The 24,873-nt window shown below is 31.2% G+C and overlaps 2 protein-coding genes across 13 annotated transcripts in view; one reads left to right on the top strand and one right to left on the bottom strand.

The window, feature by feature from the left end:
- LOC114333247 (elongation of very long chain fatty acids protein-like) overlaps positions 1-24,873 on the top strand; it is a 351,442-nt gene that overhangs the window by 208,091 nt on the left and 118,478 nt on the right. The window lies entirely within an intron of this gene.
- The window catches only part of LOC114333136 (obscurin), a 615,016-nt gene that overhangs the window by 560,606 nt on the left and 29,537 nt on the right, over positions 1-24,873 (bottom strand). The gene's annotated exons all lie outside the window — the stretch shown is intronic.

Genomic DNA, 24,873 nt, shown 5'->3' with positions numbered 1-24,873 from the left:
ATTAAAACTAAATATTTGAAAACTTTTCTATTGTAAAGATTAAAGGCTGATAAGAGCAACCAACAGAGAGTAGGGTACAAACACAGTGGAAGCAGCTTTCCGCTTACGGGCAATTCGCGCGAATCTGCACGGCTTTCTCAAGCCTGAATTTGTAACACAGTGAATACCGATAAAAGCGAGAAAAATCCTTCAAATTTGTCAGTTGCTTCTACAACTTCTAGCAAAATGTCGTCTTCTGATTACGATGTTATTTAGTCCAGGGTAATAAGATTTTTTCCATGACACTCGAGCAGCCAGGGTACTGAAGCGTTTTTTCGACAGGTAATACCTATAAGAGCAAATTGTAACTATTTCCTGCGTATGATCTGGCGGCCATTTTTATTTATAAACAATTAAGTGTCAAAAAATGGCATTCTTCCCTTTTTTTTCAAATCAATGGAAAACAGTGAAACTTATGGTTTTTTTAGTACAAATATCTTTGAGACTATGGAAAAAGCTTTAAAATGACGTATTACAAAGTTTGATATACTCATTTATTGTTAATTTAATTGAGAAAAAAGGTCGTAATTGCAAAAAAAAAATTTCGCAATATTTATTGTAAAAGTTAGTGTACAGCTTTGAAATTTTTATCATATAAGGTTTCTTTGGTGCTTAATATGTGATAAAAATTTCAAAGCGATTCATTTAATTGTTTAAATTTTATTCAAATTGTTTTTCCCAGAGAGTATTTTTTTTGCAATAACATAAGTCAGAAAAAAATGACGTTAGAACCATTCCACAGGTGTCAAATGAAAGAGCATGAGCTATATTTTCAACTTGGTTTAAAAAAAGCGAATAAAAAATGCATTTATTAGTAATAAATAATTATGCAAAAGTAAATCTTTCCTTATAAACTTTTTATTTTGTTATATAAGAAATTATATATATTTATTACAATTTTTTATCAATTATGATATAAATAACATTACTTGGTAGTTGTCCACTTAAAACAGGGTAGAACAGTTAATTATTTTGGAAAAAGTTATTCAAAAAGTTTATAAGAGAAGATTTACGATACTTTTGCATAATTATTTATTACTAATAAATGCATTTTTTATTCGCTTTCTTTAAACCAAGTTGAAAATATAGCTCATGCTCTTCCATTTGATACCTGTGGAATGGTTCTAACGTCATTTTTTTTCTGACTTATTTTATTGCAAAAAAATGCTCTCTAAGATAAACAATTTGAATAAAATTTAAACAATTAAATGAATCGCTTTGAAAGTTTTATCACATATTAAGGACCAAAGAACATTTGACAAACATTTTAAACCTGTACACTAATTTTTACAACAGTTATTGCGAAAATAATTTTTTTTTGCAATTCCGAACTTTTTTCGCAATTAAATTAACAATAAATGAGTATATCAAACTTTGTGATATATCATTTTATAGCTTTTTCCATAATCTCAAAGATATTTGTACTAAAAAAATCATAAGTTTCACTGTTTTCCATTGATTGGAAAAAAACTGGAAAAATGCCATTTTTTGACAGTCAGTTGTTTATAAATAAAAATGGCCGCCAGATCCTACGCAGGAAATAGTTACAATTTGTTCCTATGTGTATTACTTGTCAAAAAAATGCTTCAGTACCCTGGCTGCTGAAGTGTCACGAACAGGGTATATTTTTGTCTTATTACCCTGGCCTAATTTCAAAACTTAAAAGTATTCGCACGGGCAACCAGCTTTAACCCGCGTTCTCGCATTTACCCGTGTTGAGCTGGCCCCCCCCCACTTGCAAAAATTAAAAAACAAATAGCCCTGATTTATGAGCTATTTATGAGCTCTCATATTCCGCAAACTAAAAATTTTGAGCTCGTTCCACTGAGCAGGAATTTAATACCCTAGTGGGGGGGGGCTGAGTCAGCCCCCCCCACTACTTAAAAATAGGAATATTAAATCGGTTTTTGCGGCAGAATTACGAGCTATTTATGAGCTCTTGAAATTATATAGTTTCGATTTTTGAGCTCATCCCCTTCACCCCCAAACAACCCTTTAATTGATTTAACTTAAGAGAAAGATGCTGAGAAAACTTAAAATATATCGTACTGCGAATATAATTCCTATAGCTTATATACTCTAAGAATAAACTATTAAATCAAGAGCATTTCGATTATTGAGCTACAACCCCTTCGCCAGAAAACCACCCTATCTTCCCGGCTTAAGAGAAAGTTGTATTTAAAATGCGTTAAACTAATTATTTGGCGACTACATATCATTTAATAATTTATAAGCTTCCAAATTACGCGCATTTAGATCAGTAAATTGCAATTTATTTTGTATAGTGCAGTCACTGAAGGTAAAAATCAACGATTACCTTCAATTTCGGTGAACCTTCATCGATTTTCACGAAAATTGGTCAGTGGTTATAGGATACGTCAAGAAACAAAGGTGACATGGTACCACCTTGCGCCTTTACCCTGAGGGTGGATACCGCCCCTTCTCGGGGGTGAAAATTATTTTATAAAAAATAAATGCACAAATCAATAAAAGAACAAATTAAAAGCAAAATTTATTATATAAAGTTAATAAAATAAGTCAATACTTTTTAAGTTATTAAAGATCAAAGATTTTAATTATTTGTGAAAAAATGCATGTTTTGAAAAGGTTTTTTGTAAATCACTGAAAAACTTTAAGTTTTTACAAAAAAGTTAATAGTAGTTTAATTCGTATAGCTTATATTTTAAGAATAAACTCTTAAATCACGCGTCTTTCGATTATAGAGCTACAACCCCTTCGCAAGAAAACGACCCCATATTCCCGGCTTAAGAGAGAGTTGTTCTTAAAATAATTTAAATTAATTATTTGGCGACTACATATCGTTTAATAATTTATGAGCTTGCAAAATATACGCATCTCAATTATTGAATTGCCATTTTCTTTCTATAGTGCAGTCACTGAAGGTAAAAATCAACTAGTACCTTCGATTTCGGTAAATCTCCTTTCATTTTCACGAAAATTGGTGAGCGGATTTTGATACTATCAACTTTTTCTGCATCTTATTTTGCATAGGTATTTCTAAGTACTTTGACAAGTATTTAGTACCTAAGTGTTATAAAATGCATCTCTTTCCCGTTATTTAAGCTTGAACCCTTAGATTTTAACAGTCGCGGAAAAAAATATACATTTAATTACCAATAACTTACTTTAAATTAACATTAAAGGGTTTTTCAAGTAAGCAATTTATTATATTTTTTATTAGCTTCAATTTTAGTGATGAAAACTTTTTTGTAAAAACTTACAGTTTTTGAGTCATTTATGAAAAATCGCTCTAAAGCATGCATTTTCTTTCCAAAAATTAAAATATTTAATCTTTAATAACTCAAAAAGTATTGATTTATTTTAATCACATTATATAACAAATTTTGCTTACAATTTGTCCCTCTCTCGATTTGTGGGGTTATTTTTAATAAAGTAATTTTCACTCCCGAGAAGGGGTGACATATACCCCAGGCTAAAACCCCAAGTTGTTATTGTCAATTCGTAAAAATAAATTGAGATTTACCGAAATCGAAGGTACTAGTTGATTTTTACCTTCAGTGACTGCACTATAGAAAGAAAATGGCAATTCAATAATTGAGATGCGTATATTTTGCAAGCTCATAAATTATTAAACGATATGTAGTCGCCAAATAATTAATTTAAATTATTTTAAGAACAACTCTCTCTTAAGCCGGGAATATGGGGTCGTTTTCTTGCGAAGGGGTTGTAGCTCTATAATCGAAAGACGCGTGATTTAAGAGTTTATTCTTAGAATATAAGCTATACGAATTAAACTACTATTAACTTTTTCGTAAAAACTTAAAGATTTTCATTGATTTACAAAAAACCTTTTCAAAACATGCATTTTTTTCACAAATAATTAAAATCTTTGATCTTTAATAACGTAAAAAGTATTGACTTATTTTATTAACTTTATATAATAAATTTTGCTTTTAATTTGTTCTTTTATTGATTTGTGCATTTATTTTTTATAAAATAATTTTCACCCCCGAGAAGGGGCGGTATCCACCCTCAGGGTAAAGGCGCAAGGTGGTACCATGTCACCTTTGTTTCTTGACGTATCCTCTAACTACTGACCAATTTTTGTGAAAATCGATGAAGGTTCACCGAAATTGAAGGTAATCGTTGATTTTTACCTTCAGTGACTGCACTATACAAAATAAATTGCAAGCTACTGATCTAAATGCGCGTAATTTGGAAGCTTATAAATTATTAAATGATATGTAGTCGCCAAATAATTAGTTTAATGCATTTTAAGTACAACTTTCTCTTAAGCCGGGAAGATAGGGTGGTTTTCTTGCGAAGGGGTTGTAGCTCAATAATCGAAATGCTCTTGATTTAATAGTTTATTCTTAGAGTATATAAGCTATATGAATTATATCCGCAATACGATATATTTTAAGTTTTCTCAGCATCTTTCTCTTAAGTTAAATCAATTAAAGGGTTGTTTGGGGGTGAAGGGGATGAGCTCAAAAATCGAAACTATATAATTTCAAGAGCTCATAAATAGCTCGTAATTCTGCCGCAAAAACCGATTCAATATTCCTATTTTTAAGTAGTGGGGGGGGCTGACTCAGCCCCCCCCACTAGGGTATTAAATTCCTGCTCAGTGGAACGAGCTCAAAATTTTTAGTTTGCGGAATATGAGAGCTCATAAATAGCTCATAAATCAGGGCTATTTGTTTTTTAATTTTTGCAAGTGGGGGGGGCCAGCTCAACACGGGTCTCGCATTTACTCGAATGAGAATTTAGTTTGTTTCGAATTTTTGTCGCGTGGGTTTAGTGATTGTACAATGAATAAGAAAGCATTGATTGCTGCCATTTTTGAAAGATCTCCTATTTGGGGCAAGAGAGAGAACGATACTTCACTTTCTTTCATTATCTTTTTTTAAGTTTACAAAAAGATGATGATATTCTGCATAAATTCTTCTTTCGCGATTAAAAACATGTATATTAACTTTATTTCTTTACAGCTGGAGATAACCGCGCAGATTCGCGCGAATTGCCCATAGGCGGAAACTTGCTTCTACTATGTTTATACCCTAAGGTTATGATATAGGCTATTGATAATGTACAAAATAAGAGAGCTAAAAGGAACTACAACGTTAACTGGATTTAATTGTCTCATATGTTCAATGGATCTCTAAATTTGAAAAAATCGCTGAGTGCTACCATTTAAATGGGTGCGTTTTTGAGAAAGAGGTGAATTAGTCCCTAGGCACAGGGTGCATGAGGGTAAGTTCTATGCACTTTTGGTACAAATATGTCTACAGAAAAATTGTTCCAGATTAAATTTACTATCGAAATATCACCTCTTAAAGTAAAAAATATTCTTTTTACAAAAATATATTCAAAAGAAAATCAAGGAAAAAACACGAAAGACAGCAATTTTGTTTTTTGCCCCATAACTTTTTTCCACAGTGATATAGGTATAGATATTGCCGTAGTGAAAAATAACTTTTATCCTTCCTCTTCAAAATAAAGTTTGGTAAAAGTCTCTAGGATTTACAGTTTCTGAAATACGATTTTTCAAATTTCACCGCTCACATCATTTTTGGGACATTTTCCCCACTATTTCGGAAACATTGTTCTGTAACTTTTTTCTATGCATTTCTAGGTATATGCAATGGTACATTTAGTAGAAAGAGAAGTCAATTACTTTTAAAATGGTCTATCGTATAGGGTTACACGATTATTTATTTATAAGCAAGTTATGCTTTTTCAAGGTTTTATACTTATACAATATTATACAATAATTTTTGATATTTTTAATGATTATTTTTTAAATTTCTCATTGTGAATTTTTTCGTTGTACAAGGTAGGTACATTGTAAAATAAAAAAAATCTTGTTTTCTTTACTTTAAAATGGAGTATTGCAAAAAATTCTAGGACTATTTTTAAACCAGATTTTCGTAGGATATCCATGGGTATATAAAAATTTTAAATTTTTTTTATTTTTTTTTTCTATTAGAAGAATATAATTGCATATTATAATATAATTCTTAATTCCAAATAACTTTTCTTAATAACACTTTTCGATATTGTGAAATATAAAGGTACTTTACTCTTGAGCGAAATGCATATTTATTACTATACCTCGTACACTATTGATACAATTTAATATCTGATGATTGCATCTTAGGTTTTAGACTATGCAGAGCATTTATAAACAATATTTTTTTTATAAAGTTAATAATAAAAAAGTTTTCCTTATGGTTTCAACTTAGTAGGACCTATTGCATGTGTATATGTCACATTTTGAAAAAGCATATCGTGTTTAAAAATAGCTCTATAATTTTTTTGCGATACACCTTTTTACAGAAAAGAAAACAAGCTTTCTTTTTTATTATACCATTAATGTATATATAAAAATATACCATTAAAAACGTTATAATGAGAAACTTAAAAATAATCGTAAAATATATCAAAAATCATTAAATGTATAAAATTTTGAACAACTATATCTTGCTAAAAAATAGCCATACAGCCTTCCATAGGAGACTATTTTAAGGGTAATTAACTTTTCTTCCTATTAAATGTGACAATGCATATACCTAAAGCTACGTAGAAAAAAGTTACAGAACAATGTTTGAGAAGTAACAAGCAAAATGGGCCAAAATCGCTGTGAGTGGTCAACTTTGAAAAATCATATTTTGGAAAATATAAATCATACAGATTTCTACCAAATGCCATTTTAAAGAGAAAGGGGGAAAGATTTTTTTCCGTCAAGCAATATCTATACCCACATCCCCATGGAAAAAAGTTATGGGGCAAAAAACAAAATTGTTATCATTTGTGTTTTTTCTTGCGTTTCTTTTAAATATATTTTTGTAAAAAAAATATTTTTGACTTTAAAAGGTGATGTCTCGATAGTAAATTTAACCTGAAACCATTTTCCTGTAGACGTGTTTGTACCAAAAGTGCATAGAACTCACCTTAATTCGCCCTGTGCCTAGGGAATAATAGGGAATAAAAACGCACCCCTTTAAATGGTAGCACTCCGCGGGTTTTTATTATTTAGAGGTCCATTGACCATATTATGAAACAATAAAACCCCGTTAATGTTGTTGTTCCTTTCTAAAATACATAATCAATAGCCTAATAAGAGTATTTGGACCTTTCACTTTATAGACCAGTGAACTCCCACCTTCGTATCTTTTAAACGGCTATACTTATAATAATGAAATTTGGAAGGAGGAAATAAATGGACATAGGTGTCTCAAACAGGCGACGTAATAGTGACAGACCACGTTCCAGAGCCACTTTGGGCGATAATTTTAAATGGGACCAAATGGGAACTGATATCTCGTTTGAAAGGTATTGAAAATACCTATTTAATCACGTAAACCTCTAACGTCATCTGTCACTATTACGTCACCTGTTGAGTATTTGAGAAGCCTACGTCTGTTTATTTCCTCCCTCCAAACTTCACTAATTATAAGCATAACTTATACCGTTATCTGTTATACCATTATTTTTGCATCCCTGCTTCGTTAGAGACTCGGGCTGACACATATTTACACACGAAATGGCCAGCGAATAACTCCTGCTAATTTCCTACTTCAATTAGTTAGTTACAAAAAAAGTGTCATCTAATTTAATTACCATATTCAAAAACGATTTGATAATATAATTTTCTGTCTTATGAGCTATAAGAAATTTACAAAATTTTACAGATTTCATCAAAAGCTCTGCTGAATTGAAAACCCAAATATATGGCGGGTGGGGCACAATTATTCAAACCTTCCGTGTATGAATCGGTATCAACCTCCTCCTTCTTCTTTAAGTGCCATCTCCTCGGCGGAGGTCGGCAATCATCATAGCTATTCGTATTTGGAGACGGCTGCTCTAGAAAGTTCATTTGATGTACATTAGGGTGGAACGAAAGGATAGGAAAAAATTTTTTTTTTCATAGAACTTTCTAATAGCACTCGAAAGTTGCCTTTTCATGTCTACAATAAAACTACAAAATATTTTTGTTCTAGGTTTACATCTTGAGGTGCCGCAACAGCATTGAAAAGTTAGGTTTTTAACAAAAAAATACAGAAATTTTCAAATATTTTATATATTTAACCTGGTGCCATAGCTAACATTTCTTAGTCAAATATTGATTATAATAACATTTAACATTGCTATCATTGCTATCACTCTTATATGTACACATTGCTATAAGATTTCTTTAGCTACAATATTCTTCTTGATATTCAAAACATTGTTTTTTTGTCTAAAACTTGGGCATAATCTTTTGGGAAGTAATATTTGCTCTAGCAAAGCCATTTCTTGCTTCTAGACCACAGACACTAAGAGACGACTCAGTCACGAGCTTTATGACTCTTTCCACGGCCTGCGTATGACAGGGAAAACACTGAAAATCCACACACTGCACCTGACAACTAGGGTCTCTTGCTTCACTTATATACTTTAAGTCCCCGTCAGTTATATGTTTTGTCATAGGAGGTTCAGTAATTTCTTCTTCCTTCCAGTTAATTATATCAATGTGGTCATTGGCATTAAAGTTAAGCTTCGGGATAACAAAGTTCCTTACACCATTTATGAGTTCCGATCTTGCCTTCAAAAGTCACCGTAGACCTAGCTCTCTTATGTGTTTTCTCTTGTCACATAACATGGAGAGAAGCATATTTTCTGGGTGAGAGAAGTAATCATTCCTTTGAATTCCTGGATCAGTTATTTGGAGATATTCCTCACAAAAATAACGTGAAAATTTTATGAGTTCCCATCGATGCTTTGATCCATTTACACAAGATGGTTTTAGCTTGATATGAGACAAGACTGGGGCATACACTTTCATCACATACATAGTTAAAGTTTTCAGATTATCTGAAGGATTCTCTGTTGCAACATATAGCAGAAGAATGTGATTAGCCAACGTAAGTCATCGTTAATGAGCCAATTTCCCAGGGGTTTTTAAAGAAAGATGAAAGATCAGAAGGATATACATATCAGATTACTTTGCACATTTCAAGTAAATATTTTCGATCTGTGCTTAGATCATCCTCAATCTCTAGAATAGGGAGGTTGTTTTGTATGGGAGCGAAATTAACCACAGGAAGCTGTACCAAACAAATGACGCAAAGGCAATTCATTGGTATGAAACAAAGAAATCAGCCACTGCAGCGGCTTATTTAGGTTTTTTTCTACTAAAGCAATTACACCATTGTTAAAACCGGTGATAGTGGCAGTTCCATCACATCCGACCGCTGCTATATTGGAAATGTTCAAAGGATTGTCACCTTGAAAATGCTCCACTATGCTATCTTTTATAGCTTCACCTGTTCCGGAAGCAGGAGTTATATGCCCTAGGAAGGTTGATCCAGGTTCCTCTACTATTGAAATTTGCTCTTCTAGTATAGTTTTTTTGTAAAATTTGTTCCCTCGTTTTTCTTGATTAATTGTTTTATCTTTTCTTAAATCAAGGAATAACCCCGCGCTTTTTCCAATTTGCATGAAGCTAATTTCTGTGGCTTTTGTACGATTTTTCAACCGTGCTCGACGTATTTTCATCCTGTCAATTGCCTTACTTTTATTATCTTCCATAATAATGCCAACATCTTGTACAGCTCAGTTGATTGCTGCTGCTACTCTGTTTGAAACACCAGTCCTGTTTCAGATAGAAGCTACTGTTGACAGTTCTACTCGCATTTGTTTAGTTCTTATATTTAAAGAACTTGACGGCTTTTTGGAATTATAAATAAATTCTTGCTCGTAACTTTGATTATGATCATCAGCATGTAACACATGTAATATTCACAGCAGTGTTACCATCAGCTACTGATTATTGTTTGTAATTCAAATGCTGCTGTACTAGTTTTTGCCTCCTTTCCTCCCTCGTTGCCAGAACCTTTGAAGCTATCTTGTCAACTCTATCAATACACATTTTCCTCACGTCTTGGCTTTCATCTGGTACTAAGAATGTTAAAATATATTAAGAAATGAAATAAATATTTACTATTAAATATTTCTTTAAATGTGGAATTCTAGTTGAAACTTTGTCAGTTTTAGTAAAAATAAATATTGGATTGTTGTACGCTGAAACTAAAATTATCTTTAAAGAGTAGTTTTGCAGTGTATATTTATCATTTAAAATAGGAATTAAGACATTACAATAGCTATTTTTGATCAAAATAAAATCATCAAAATTCGCAAAATTTAACTAAAAATTCTATTTTCAACCCTTTTGCGGCACCTCTAAAAATATTTTGTTTTGAAAAATATTTTATTTGTGGCTTAACAATGGCTATAGGCAACTTTTTATCACTATTACACTTTGAAATTATAAAAACATTTTTTTCGTTCCACCCTAATGTACATCCGTACCAGTTTCTCAAGTTGCGCAGCCACGATATTCTGCGTCTCCATATGCTTCTCTTTTCTTGAATCTTTCCCTACATACTCAATTGGAGCAAGCTGTATCTCTCTCCATTTATAATATGTCCGAGATATTCCAATTTTCTTGTTTTGATGGTATTTAGGATTTCCATTTCTTTGTTCATCTTTCTCAGAACCTCTTTGTTTGTGACGTGTTTTGTCCACGATATTTTCAGAATTCTTCTGTAGATCCACAGCTCGAATGATTCTAGTTTTTTCATTGATGCAGCATGAAGGTCCAAGCTTCCATTCCATAAAACAAAGTCGAGAAAACGTAGCACCTAGCGAACCTAACTCTTAGCTCCAACTTCAAATCTCTTGTGCAGAGCACTTTTCTCATTTTGTTAAAATTTGCTCTAGACTTTTCTATTCTGATTTTGATTTCCTGTAAGTAATCTCCTGTGGAGTTGATCATTGCTTCAAGGTATGCACATTGGTCGACCTGTTCGATATTGGATCCGTTTATGAAGAGATTTTCGTTATTTCTTTAAGTTTTCGATATTCTCATAAACTTTTTCTTCTTGAGATTCATTGTTATAGTCTGTTCGCTCAACTCAGACGCAACTTTCTAGATATTTTAGTCGGTAATTTTGCCAATTGTAGTAAAATTGGCAAAAAATAATTACTAAATAGTTAATAATCACTAAATAGTTGGTAATTTTGCCAATTTTTGCAAAATTGGCAAAAAACAAAAAAATTATCGACTAAAATATCTAGCCAGTTGCGTCTGAGTTTAGCGAATCGACTATAGCCCGTGTTCTTGTCCAAACTCTGCTATTCTGGTCACCAGCCTCTGAAGATCCCCAATATTTTCAGCTAAGATGACAGTGTCATCCGCATATCTAATGTTGTTAATGGGAACTCCATTTACCTTTATTCCAGCTGTTTCACCCTCAAGAGCTTTTTTCAAGATCTCTTCCGAGTAGGCATTAAAAAGAATTGGCGACAACACGCATCCCTGTCTCACTCCACGTCTGATTTCAATTTCCTCTGACAGGTGGTAGTTAACATGTACTTTTGATCGTTGTTTATAGTATAAATTAGATATAATCCTGAGGTCATTGTAGTCTAACTTCTTTGATTCCAGGACATGCATTAATTGTTCATGTCGTACTTGTCGAATGCTTTATTATAGTCAACAAAACACGCATATATATCTTGATTGACGTCCAAGCACCTTTGTACAAGTATGTTAAGTGAAAAAAGAGCGGTATCAATAGATTGTTATAACTAAAATCTATAAACCTTTGAAAATTTCGTATAGGCCAAACGACAGAAAACGATATTATTAAATCATTTTTGTTTATGGTGATCAAAGTAGATGCCATATTGGCCATAACCACTCAAAATGGGACATAGTATGAGACATGGATTTGTACAGAACCTTAACTAGATGAGCTGTTACGTATGCTATAGAAACAATAACGAATAATAAGAGGAAGGCAGCTTAGGTACTACTAAAATTTGAATGAAAAAATTTGAGAGCAATATTGGACCCCAAAGTAACAAGAGACTGCGAGAAAATACTTAAAGCGAACATGGCAATAAAAACTATAGAATAGATTCTAGATGAATGGCCTAGAAGCGATTGGATATATACTGCGAAGACCAGATCAAGATATGCTTCGAATATTAACAAATTTTACTCAACTATAGACTAGAAGAAGAGAAAAACTGAGGAAATGGTGGACATATGACGTGGAAGACGACGTAAGGGCCGTGAAGGTTATAGATTGGAAAGCTCAATACATACTCCGAAAAAAAAAATGGAAGCAGATCCTCACAGTTGAGAAAACACATAGAAAATGATAATGAACAAAGGGATATAATGATCTGCCTAAAAAAAGAATTTTTACAAATCTATTGAACTATAGCTAATCCCATGAGATTGCAAGGCAATGATGATGATGATGATGATGATGAAAAGGGAATGTAGGGGCAGATTATTATTGCTGACAGAAATTTATTAAAAATGGGATGAGATAGGAGATACAATTTTCTAATATAAATGTAACAGTGAATTATTTCTACACCTCTAGCATTCGAGAATCTAGTTTATCTTCAAATTAATGCAGTAATATTGATATTCTCGAAAATTCTCCACATATTTATCTCTGTGATTATAACACATGTGCAATGCAACTAGACGTATCAACGAGAGGAGTGAGAAAAATTGTCGTAAATGATCTATATAAAGAGTGGGTCACTAACTAATTTAAATATCAGGCGCTTGATCATTTGCCAGAAAGAACAATAATACCGCTAGGGTGTTATTGTTTAATTTCATTTTTGCAAGACCGAACGACACTGTCTATGCCATATTTTTTGTGGCAAGATGTTATATAAAATGAAATAAAAATAGTCACATTTTTAAAAATTTAAAGTGTAAACAATTATTTGCGCCGGAATGATATCTACATACAAATACCTGGGAATTATTTGACAGAAGATGGAAAGTTAGATGCTGAGTTAGCAAATAGGTGGTATCAATAAACAACTGCATTATAGAAATTAAATATTCCAAATATTGTTTCGTATGGCATTTTACTTTTGCAATTAGTGAATTATAATGAAAATTAATAACAATAATAAAGTAGTAATATTTTATTTGAAATTTCGGACTTCAGATAGCAGCTTTTGAAAATAACAGTTTTAAACCCGAAACCTGCTTAATTTTTACGACTTACAGCTTGAGAAAAATACAAGCCAATCTACACACCAAACGAAATTGAGTAGCCAATCGCGTTTACTGCTGGACATTGGAAAATGGAAACTATATTATAGTTTCTCATTTTCCAATGGAAAATAGTTTCTCATTTTAGAATGGAAAATAGTTTCTCATTTTCCCATGTTCTCTACACTGAGCCGGTTGTAGCAAGTTATCTATTACACTGCCATGTTGCCAGTTCATCTAGTAAGTAGTCGTCCTTGGCTACTTTCATAGTTTCTGAGCCTCTATTCCATGATATGTCTTGTCCACCGTCCATTTTGTGTTTTCGCTTAGTGCCCTGCCCAGTTTTGCTTTAGCGTGGTGACTCTTTCGACGACTTTTAACGCCTGATCTTTGTCTGATTTTTTGGTTGTTTATATGGTCGCGAAGGCTCACGCCCAGCATTAACCATGGTTCGTTGTATCTCTTGATATTGCAGGCAGATAACAGTACACCCTACCCCTCTTCCTCAAAACCTACCAAAAAGTTATTTTTTTTTTTAAATCCATAAGGAAAAATTTCCTGTAACTGGCTGTATATCATTAATTACAAAAATTGAAGAAAATCTTCTGTGTAAAAGGTATATTTATTTAAAACCCCAATAAAGGGCTACATTAAAAAACAGAACGTTTTCGCTCTAAAGAAAGCATCATCAGTGTTCTAAGCAAGCTCTACATGCTAAGCCACCAAAAATACATGGGTTAAAACCCTTAAAACGCCGACCAAAAGTCTTACATTGGCGTGTTATATATTATACCCTGGCGATGGGTGAAATTTAAACAAGATATACCTCAAAGCATCATATGACTATATCACGTGTATGTGTCTGTGAAGACAGAGAAATCAACTCAACCACCCACATACCCGTGGTATAGTCATATGATGCTTTGAGGTATATCTTGTTTAAATTTCACCCATCGCCAGGGTATAATACATAACACGCCATTGTAAGATTTTGGTCGCCGTTTTAAGGGTTTTAACCCATGTGTTTTTGGTGGCTTAGCATGTAGAGCTTGCTTAGAACACTGATGATGCTTTCTTTAGAGCGAAAACGTTCTGTCTTTTAATGTAGCTATTTATTGGGGTTTTAAATTAATATACCTTTTACACAGAAGATTTTCTTCAATTTTTATTTTTTTAAATTTTTTTAGGTGGTAATAAATAAATTTAAAAATTAAATTTTCATGTAACAGTTCACCTGCTGATAAGCCAGTCCATTGACGAAGGTTTCGGAGCCATAAATATTTCTTCCTACCAATTCCCATTTTTCCCTCGATCTTTCCATTGAGTATTAACTGCGGTATCCAGTATTTACTACCTCATCCTAGATATCCCAGATATTCAAATTTTCTCTTTTTTAACATCTTTTTTAAGTCACCTTTGCATATTTTAGCCTTTTACAAAACATGTATATTTTTTATAGACCCGTAGGTTGAGTGTACAGGGTTATTCACTACATTTTGACCCCCCTGTAAATTGCTTTATTTAACTTATTGCGTTATCTTTTTCAAGTCACCTTCGAATATTTTAGCCTTTTACAAAACATGTTTATTTTTGATAGACCCGTAGGTTGAGTGTACAGGGTTATTCACTATATTTTGACCCCCCTGTAAATTACTTTATTTACAGAATTAAAAAAAAGGTAAATACAAAAGTTATTCGATTTTTAAAATATGATCTTTTGACATATATAACATACTAGTGACGTCATCCATATGGGCGTGATGACGTAATCGACTATTTTTTTAAAATAGAATAGGAGTCATGTGCTACCTCATATGAAAGGTAATTCAATTCTCTATTCAGTATTATAAACATTAAGATAATTATTTATACAGGGTGTCCAAAAATTTTTTTTAAATTAAATTAATTGACACAAAAAGAAGAATGTATGTAATTTATTTAATTTAAAATACATTTTACTGCTGTTAGAAAACAGAAATAAAAGTTTATTGCACAAATTAACATTGATTTTTGCTTAAATTCAATGTTTAAACTTCCTAGTCCTAGAGGCAGATGGGAGGCAGCTTGAACATTGAATTTAAGTGAAAAGTAATGTTTATTTATTCAATAAATATTTATTTCTGTTTTCTGACAGAAGTATAATGTATTTTGAATTAAATAAATTACATAAATTCTTCTTTTTTTGTCAATTAATTTAACTAAAAAAAATAATTTTTTGACACCCTGTATAATTAATCATGTTAATGTTTATATTACTGAATGAATAACCTTTCAAATGAGCTAGCACTCGACCCCTATTCCTATTTAAAAAAATAGTCGATTACGTCATCACGCCCAGATGGATGACGTCACTAGTATGATATATATGTCAAAAAATCATAATTTAAAAATCGAATAACTTTTGTATTTTACATTTTTTTCTAATTCTGTAAACAAAGCATTTTACAGGGGGGTCAAAATATAGTGAATAACCCTGTACATAACATCAAAATGCATTTTTTTTTTCAAAAAAAAAACGTATAACTTTTTGTTGGGGGATAGATTAAATTAAGGTTTTTTATAGGTTTTATTTTGGTTAAATATTTTTTGTATTCTAATTTGTAGTAACCGAGTTATTTAGGACATTCAAAAATGGGAGAAAGACGTTCAAACTCCCAAACACGTAAAAGTTTTCTGGGTTTTTTTGGGAATATTTCGCCCAATTTTTGAATGTCTAAAAGTCGCGGTTATTTCAAATTATATATTTATAAACTATAAAAAATCTTGATTTGATCTATTTTAAAATCTCTAAAATGGGGTAAATCTTCAAAAACTCCTAATCAGTAAGTTTTTCTAGTATGAACCCTTACTGAAAACTCTTAAAAAAATATAGATTTCAATAAAATACAAAATATAACAAAAAAAAATTGTTGGGCGAAAATTTGTCAGGCGGTGCGACAAAATTGCGATACCCACGTTACTTTTTTAATCACATAAAACATGTAAAAAAATGGAACAAACGATTCAGGTTGTATTGATCTCAAAAAATATAATTAACTCGACAAAAACTCCCAAAAACCCTTAACACCTTGAAAATATGTCTTTTTAGTAAGAACGTGCTTCGCCTAATTTTTGAATGTTTTAAAGAACTCAGTTTCAAATCATATTTTATTATATTTTGAAGTCTAGAAAATGTGGAAAATCCACAAAAATTCCCAAAAATCCAGTTTTCCTGGGGTATGGTGGAGCAATTTACGCAAAAATCTGGACAAAAATTAAAAATATAGTTTTTCATAAAATGCACAAAATAAAAAAAAATATAAGAATAAGAAAGAACGTCATCAGGGAACAAGATGTAGATTAGATGGTGTGGGCATAGACGAAGACGAAGAGACTCGTAGAATTTTTTAAAAGGATGGAGTATCACAGGCTATTATGAATTGAACTAAAAGGAAAACCAGATGACAAGCTAGGAGGACGCCACCAAACAGATGGGGAGATAACTGGCAGTCTAGCTCTGAAAAAAAAAATAATTCATCAACATAGTATTATTAGTAATTTTCTTGCAGATTTATAAACCGCACTGGTCACATAAGGTTTCTACATGTTTTTGCCCTCCAATTTTTTTAGGCAGGTAGTATCTACAGTACAATAATGAAAATCGAATGAAATTACTAAATTTTATAAGGCATATAAATTTTGATAATAATTTCGTTTTTATCATCAATAAAATTTAAAAGCCAAGGATTTAAAAATAATCGTAGCCAACAAGAACAAGAATATGCACCTAGACGCACGTGCCAACATTTTAGGTTATTTCAAGGTTCCAAAATAATACATATTCGATTAGTAATTGAAGTGACGTAGTATCGATATGTTATATCGAATATAAATTAGGAGTCAAATTACTAAATATCTGAATCCATTAGACTTTGAAGGATACTATTTTTTGTGAAGGAGGTTATTGACCAATTATTTGACTATTTTTATTTTCTTTTGTAACTGTCTCGAAAATTATGACAAAACTTTAGTTTGTGAAAAGGTGCCATCCATGCTATGCATATACAATTATTATTGTAACACAATTTTATTTTTGTAAATTAGAATTTATTTTATTGGTATCAATAAAATTAGGGGAGTCAATGTAGACCGAAAACTTGCATTGTTTCGGAAAAAATCAAACAAGCTTATATTTTTCTAAAACGTTTTTGTTAGTTTATATAATATGTAAAAGTAAAAAGTTCTACTCACAGATTTCGCGGCTAATTGTTTATTAATCGTGTAGACAATTACAATTTTTTTTGTATAAATAATGTTAAAAAAATCGTTGAATTCATTATTTTACTTGAATCAAAACTGCTTCTCTTTTGTTTCTGATTATGCTGAATTCGAGTCTGACATTACAATTTGACAAACATTTTTTGACCCCTTAGAAACTTTTGTATTATCAAGTTTACGAAAAAAAGTTATTCTTCATGAAATACTTACATGGTCTAACATCTAATACTCAATCATCAGATATCAAATTCTATCAATTTTATATGAGGTATGTCAAAATATGAATTTCGTTTAAGAGTAAAGTACCTTTATGTTTCAGAATAGCAAAAATGGTTATAAGGAAAAGTTGCTTAGAATTAAAAACTATATTTTAATATGCAATTACATCCTTCTAATTGAACATTAAAATTCAAATTTTTCTCAAATTACGTATACCCAACATAAGATGCAACCACCAGATTTAAAATTTTTTTAATTTTATACGAGGTATGTCAAAAAAGATGAATTTCGCTTAGGAGTTAAGTACTTTTATAGTTCACAATATTTCAATTAAAAGGATGTAATTGAATACTGAAACATAGTTCTTATTAATAACAACTTGTGAAATATAAAGGTACTTTATTCTTGCGTGAAATTCATATTTTTTGACACACCTCGTATAAAATTAATAACATTTGATACCTGATGATTGTATACGACGCAGAGCATTTTGTGAAAAATAACTTTTTTTTTTGTAAAATTGATAATAAAGAAGTTTTCAAAAGGTTTCAATTTACGCAGACATACTGTATAACAGCTCAAAAATATTTTTTTGATCATTGTTTAAGCTTGTTATTAATAGTTATTTATGATATAAGTGTTAAAAGTACACGTTTAAGGCACGCATGTGAAAGTTTGCAGAATGAGCGAAAGCGAGTTCTGCAATTCACATTATTGCCTTAAAAATGTACTTTTTAACACGCATGTCATACAATATTTTTTCTACAAACGTAATTACAGGACAATAGGTATCTACAAAAACTTTTACTTGAACTTGACTGACATTCCAATTTTATACTTTTTTTGGCAATACATCAAAATTGCATATACGGTCAATAAGAACTGCAGTGCCTTAAATTTTTTTAAAGCACTAGTGCCTTAAAGTAGCATTTTTAACGCTCGTATGGAGTGCTAAAAATTGCATTTTTAACACGGTTGTAGAAAAATGTATTTTAGGTAAGTTATACAAATTATACCACGATTTTTGAAGAATCTTAGAATAATAAGATATATGTACGTAGATTCAAATTATATCTTTGAAAAAGTCAACAACATTTGCTTTGTTTACGCACACATGGCATGTTTACGCACACTTGGTTATTTTTTATATTAAAATAAAACCAACATAAAATTGAATATATTAATAATCATTTTATTATAGGATAATGAACTGTGCAAAGGTTTGAAAATATTTACTGACTGCACTTTATTATCGAGGACCAAGCACGTCAAAAAGGCTAAAATAGACCTTATATTTTGATCAAAATATAACTAAAAGCTTGTGGAATTCAGAAAGTAAATATTGAGTCACGGACTAGTATTTTTGTCGGTGGACAGAAAATCAGTATAGAAAAAGCTGATGTGTTCGATGCCAAATTATTTATTTTGAAACTGCAACTGAATGTAATAGTGAAGGTGTTTATTTACCACTATTACTTGGATGCGAAAAGTTAATTAATAGCTCCATTGAATACTATTAGTATTCGATTTCATGATAAATATACTTTATTAAACAGTTTATATTTTCGCTATAAATTATTAGCCAAGACCGAACAACAAAAGGCCATTTTACAATTACGCAGTTAAACACACACGTATTCAAAAAGAACAAACATAGAATTTCCATTAGTCGAAAAAAATGTTTTATTCACTAGTACCATAATTGGGAGGAGCAGCATTGTACTCATAAAATGTCTATGGTTAAAATTGTCTTACACATTTCTAGAGAATTAACACAACAGGTATTCGCTAAGAAAACAAAAAAGACAAAAATATCGACTTCAACAAACTAATACCTCTTTTCGTTCTGAAGAAGTCTGTTCATGTTTATCTCCATCTCTTATCGCAGTATTCTTCGATATTCCTATGTATGTCGTTCATTAGCGAATTTAAATTGGAAAATTTTAGCTGGCATGTGATTTCCACCAACTACATAGTCCACTGAAATATTATCAACTGCTCAAAATTGGCAGAGAAGAAGAAAACCTTTTACACAAATGTTTTCTACCTTCAGGAATCCTAATCTGAAATTAGTTTTGCGAAAAAATGTGGAGCAATTCGGAAAAATAGAAAAATAGCGATTTTCTCGAAAACTACAATAGCTAGCAGAAAAATAACACGATAATTGGACGATTTTACATAAAAATAGAGGTTCAAATATTATGTAAATAAAAAAATATAGCCAAGTCGGGATAGCATTTGACCTTGCATTATAAGCTGCCCCAAATTTTATTTTTCTTATCTTTAGGGGGGGGGGTCAATAATAGTATAAATTTAAAATCTCGACTGAATTTTACCGTTGCGTTAGCCACCATATTGATTTTAAACGAGAACTGTTTTTGCTCAACATCTTCGCCATTTTCAACTTTTCGACAAAAAGTGTAGAAACTAAAACTGTTGAAAATTCGATTTTATATAATTTCGTTTATTATTATTTTTTTCGTGCCGTCGATATTTCACGATTTAGGGGGAAAAAGTGACAATTGGAGCATAATTATTGATTTATTGAATTATCTCGTTTATTATTAGTTTTACAACAAATTTTAACCTATAAAAAATGAAGAGAAATAAATTTTATACATTTTTAATCTCTTTAATTTTTTTGATAAAATCAATATTTAAGGTAGTACGTATGCGGTAAAAGGTGCGAGCGTAAGACCCGATTGATTTTATAGGAATTGTTTTTGTTCAATATCTCCGCCATTTTCAACTTTTCGACAAAAAAAATGTACGGACTGAAATTGTAGCAATTCCGATTTACTACAATTTTTCGAGAGAACCAGTGGTGGGTCTACGAAGGGGGATGGGGAAATTCCCCAACAGGGTCCAAAATTTAAAAAAAATTGTTGAAATATTAAATTTTTTGTTAGCTGACATGAAACTTAATTATCGACAGACAAATTCAACCAATAAAACCCGCTAGTTAATAGAATTAAGTGAACTTAATGCATATAAGTTATTATAGGTCTTTTATATACTTAGTTTGGTTGGTGTTTCATTGGAAGTTTCAAAAATTGTATAAAATATAATTCTATTTATTTTTGTTTATGTACAATTATGTCGTAAAGTTAATAATAAATGAGACAATTCAATAATTATGCTTCCCCTCCGCTTCCACTATTTTCCCCCTTAACTCGGAGAATTTTGATCGCATAAAAAAATTGTGGAAAAGAAATAGTAGGAAATTGCGTTTCCAACAATTTTAGTTCCTACTCTTTTTGTCGAAAAGTTGAAAATGACGGAGAAATTAAGCCACAACGGCTCTCCTTTAAATTTAATATGGCCTCTAATGCAACCGCGGAATTCCGTCGAGATTTTAAATTTACACTACTATATTGATCTCCCCTAAAGGATATAATTATAAAATTTGGGGCAGCTCGGAAACAAGATTCAATTCAGTAATAATTATGCTCCCCCACCAGTTTTTACTATTTTTCCACTTAACTCGGAAAATACCAACCGCATGAAAAAAATTGCTAAAAAGAAATTGTAGGAAATCATATTTGGAACAATTTTAGTTGAAAATGGCGTAGATATTGAACAAAAACAATTTCTACAAAATAAATCAGGTCTAAAGCCTGAGTTTCCTCGAAAGCGGCACCGACAAACTGCGACCGTAACACTGCGATGAATTACGTCAGATTACGGTGAAAAATTCAAGGTTCTTCACTGCGGCAATGGAATGTGCAAACTCAGCAAGCGCTGGCTTCCAACGCATCCTTGGAAACCACCGCTATTATTTTGCGTGGTACAGTTTTTTTTATGACGTTATTCATCGCAGAGTTACGCTCGTAGTTTGTCTATGGCGCTTTCGAGGAAACCGAGGCTTTACGCTCGCGCCATTACCGCATACGTACTACCTTAAATATTAACTTTAGCAAAAATATGAAGAGATCAAAATTATGTAGAATTTAATTCTATCTATGTTTGTATAGGAACATTTTTGACGTAAAACTACTAATAAACGGGATAATTCAATAATTATGCTCTAACTGTCATTATTTTCTGCCATAACTCGGAAAATATCGACGGCACGAAAAAATTTTAACAATAGAAATAATAGAAAATCGCATTTTCTACAATTTTGGATTTTGGTTGTTATACATTTTGTCGAAAAGTTGAAAATGGCGGAGATATTGAGCAAAAACGGTTCTCGTTTAAAATCAAGATGGCGGCTAACGCAACGGCGTAATTCAGTCGAGATTTTAAATTTACACTATTATTAAGCACCCCTAAAGATTAGAAAAAACAAATTTGGGGCAGCTCCTAATGCAAGGTTAGGCCTGTTATTCGTCTAACCCGACTGAACTAATATGAAATAGCTATTTATATAACAAGGGAGGAAAGTGCTACTTTTCCTCCCGAGAATGAAGTTTACTTCAAGGGAAGTAATCATTCAAGGGAGGAAAAGGCACTTTACTTCCATGTTATACATATGGGTTTTCCACCTTCCTCAAATAACAAGTCATTTTTTCATTTTTACTTAATTTATTTATGTAACTAACCAACAAAATTTATTAGAACTAAAACTAACAAGTAGGTACAATATAACTGTCAACTGTCAAATATAAGTCAAATTATTAATGTAAACATTGTTAAATCAGAATCACAATTTACACTGTTTTTTACCATTCTGCAAAACACAGAGTGTTTTAAATAAACGTTAAAATGTATAGATACTTACGTAATAGAAAATAGATATTGTACAGGGCGTCAATAAGTTATATTTCATGAATGAAATACCATGACGTCACTTTTACTTGTCCTCCCTAGGGAGGAAAAGTACAACTTTGCTCCCTAAAATCAGGTCCGGAAAAGTATACTTTCGGTAGAGGTAGTTGAAAAAAAATTTTTTTCGAGAATGCCTTTCTTAAGTCACGAGTGACTAAAATTGAAAATATAAAAAATTCAACTAAAAACCAAGAAATAAAAAAAATTAAACTCGAAGAATTATTTGAAAAAACTGTTAGACAGATTAAATATACAACAATCTCACAAATTCGTTAAGAAATTGAAAAAATCTAACACATTCGTTAAAGAAAAGCGTAGGGCGCGAAAAATAAAAAAGTATCTATCCTCAAACCGTTTATTCGATCAAGACGCGCCCCACGCGTTTTCTTTAACGAATGTGTTAGTTTTTTAAATTTTTTAACGAATGTGTGAGATTTTTGTATATTTAGTCTAACAGTTTTTTTCTAATAGTCCTTCGAGTTTGATTTTTTTATTTTTTGCTTTTTAGTTGATTTTTTTATATTTATAATTTTAGTCACTCGTAACTAAAGAAAAACGTTTCTAAATTTTTTTTTTCATATTTCTTTATTTTTACTTTTTAGTCTTACACTTTTCAAACATTAAAACATATCGTCATGTTTAAAAAAAAGGATGTATATGATAGACACATTTTTGCATTTATTTTAACATTTGATACATACATTGTACATTTTCTGTAATTTCTTGATTCCGTTTTATAAATGCCGTTGAATGTTTAAGGGTTCGTAACAAACTTTTAATTAATACGCCAAAATGAATTTTAATGTTAATTGTAACACGAAACATCTCTACCGGTGGTTTTTCTAAGACTACGATAAAAACACGAATTTTGTTAATTCCAGTTTTGGTTGAAGTTTTGTTTCGTATATTATTTTTACACGAATAAGCGCCGACGTTTATATAAACAAAAATATGAGCGTTTACAAGTATGTATATACAGCGTATGTTTACAAAACATGATGTACAAACATAAAAAGTAGTCGGAATCGGCAAAAAATTTAAAACTTTATTGTTTATTTATGAAGCATAACGTAAACAATTAACGTAAAAAGTGAAATTATGTCTAGGTCACATAAAATCTGTAAAAGTTTCAAATTTCTACATTGTAAAAAACAAAAGAATTTAAGCATTTTCCCTTAAAATAGATTTTTTTATTTAAACATTTAATCAACATATATTTTTTTTATTGACTACTCGTGTAGGTATTGTTCCCGTGAATGCATATGTCTGCAAATTTTCATTAATTTGCATTGAAGGAAAAACAGTCAAATTAACTTCTAAAGATTTGACACAAACGTTTGAACTAAAGAAAAGCTTTAAAAAAATAGATAATTATAGTAATAAGTAACTTTTATTCGAGACGTTTTTTCGAATTGCGGATAGATGGCGCTATAATCGGAAAACCATTTATCCTGATACCCCAGATAAATTATAGAAACGATCTTATATCTCGAGATCTTCACTTCCAAGTGAAAAACCAAAAAACACGTGTTTAATATTTTTAAATACCTATCGAGTACACTAAACAGTACCCCCCACTTCATCCCACGGAGATGAGTGGAAGAAACTTTAAAATCTTAAATAGGAACCCCCTTTTTTTTTGCAGATTTGAATACATCATAAAAAAGTAACATTTGTTCGAGATTTTTTAGATTTGTTCATAGATGGCACGTCATATAAGCCCTTTTAATCCATTTAATGCGGTGGATTACTCCATATACATCCTACGGACATTTCTCAGACAGTACTGTTTTTTTGCTTTATCATCTCAATCTCGTGTCGTTAAGCCTATTAGTTTCGGTTATTTTCTAGTAATTTTTTTTCAGATTTATGAACCGCACTTCCGTATTTTTCTGGCCTTCAATTTTTGAAGATGGTAATAAAATTATTGTTCAAATCGAATGCAAATATTAAATTTTATAAGCCATATAAATAATGATATTATGTCAATAAATACAGTAGAACCCCGCAAATCCGAACTAATTGGGGGGACAGCCTATTCGGATTCCGAAAAGTTCGGATTATCCGAAAGTTAGCCTTAACTAGTAGTTCAAAGATTTCATTGTGATTTTGAGTAGCAAAACGTTCTCGCAAGAGTGTGGGCAATATTTTTGGACTCAAGTTGACTACGAGAGAACCAAAGTAAGTTTGTGTTTAACCTTTATGAACACTTTATAAACCTATATATTAAAGTATAATATTTATTTTTAAGAAATTTTAAATGTCAAAGTCCTAGTAATCCTACATTGTCCAATTTTCTGGCTTTACTCTGTATAATAAACATGTTTTTAAGTTTTTGTCTTGAACTTTTAAATTTTTTTCACTTTCCGTTGGTTCGGATTTGCCGAAAGTTCGGATTCGCGGGGTTCGGATTTACGGGGTTCTACTGTATTATTCTTTATTTTTTATAATAGTTTTATTATAGTTTTATAATATTATGTATACACTTTTGCCATGTCAATAAAATGAAAAGCCCAAATATTTAA

The sequence above is a fragment of the Diabrotica virgifera genome, chromosome 1, assembly GCF_917563875.1.
Source record: "Diabrotica virgifera virgifera chromosome 1, PGI_DIABVI_V3a".
Classification (NCBI taxonomy): Eukaryota; Metazoa; Arthropoda; class Insecta; order Coleoptera; family Chrysomelidae; genus Diabrotica; species Diabrotica virgifera.
This window is presented reverse-complemented; position numbering and strand designations above follow the sequence as displayed.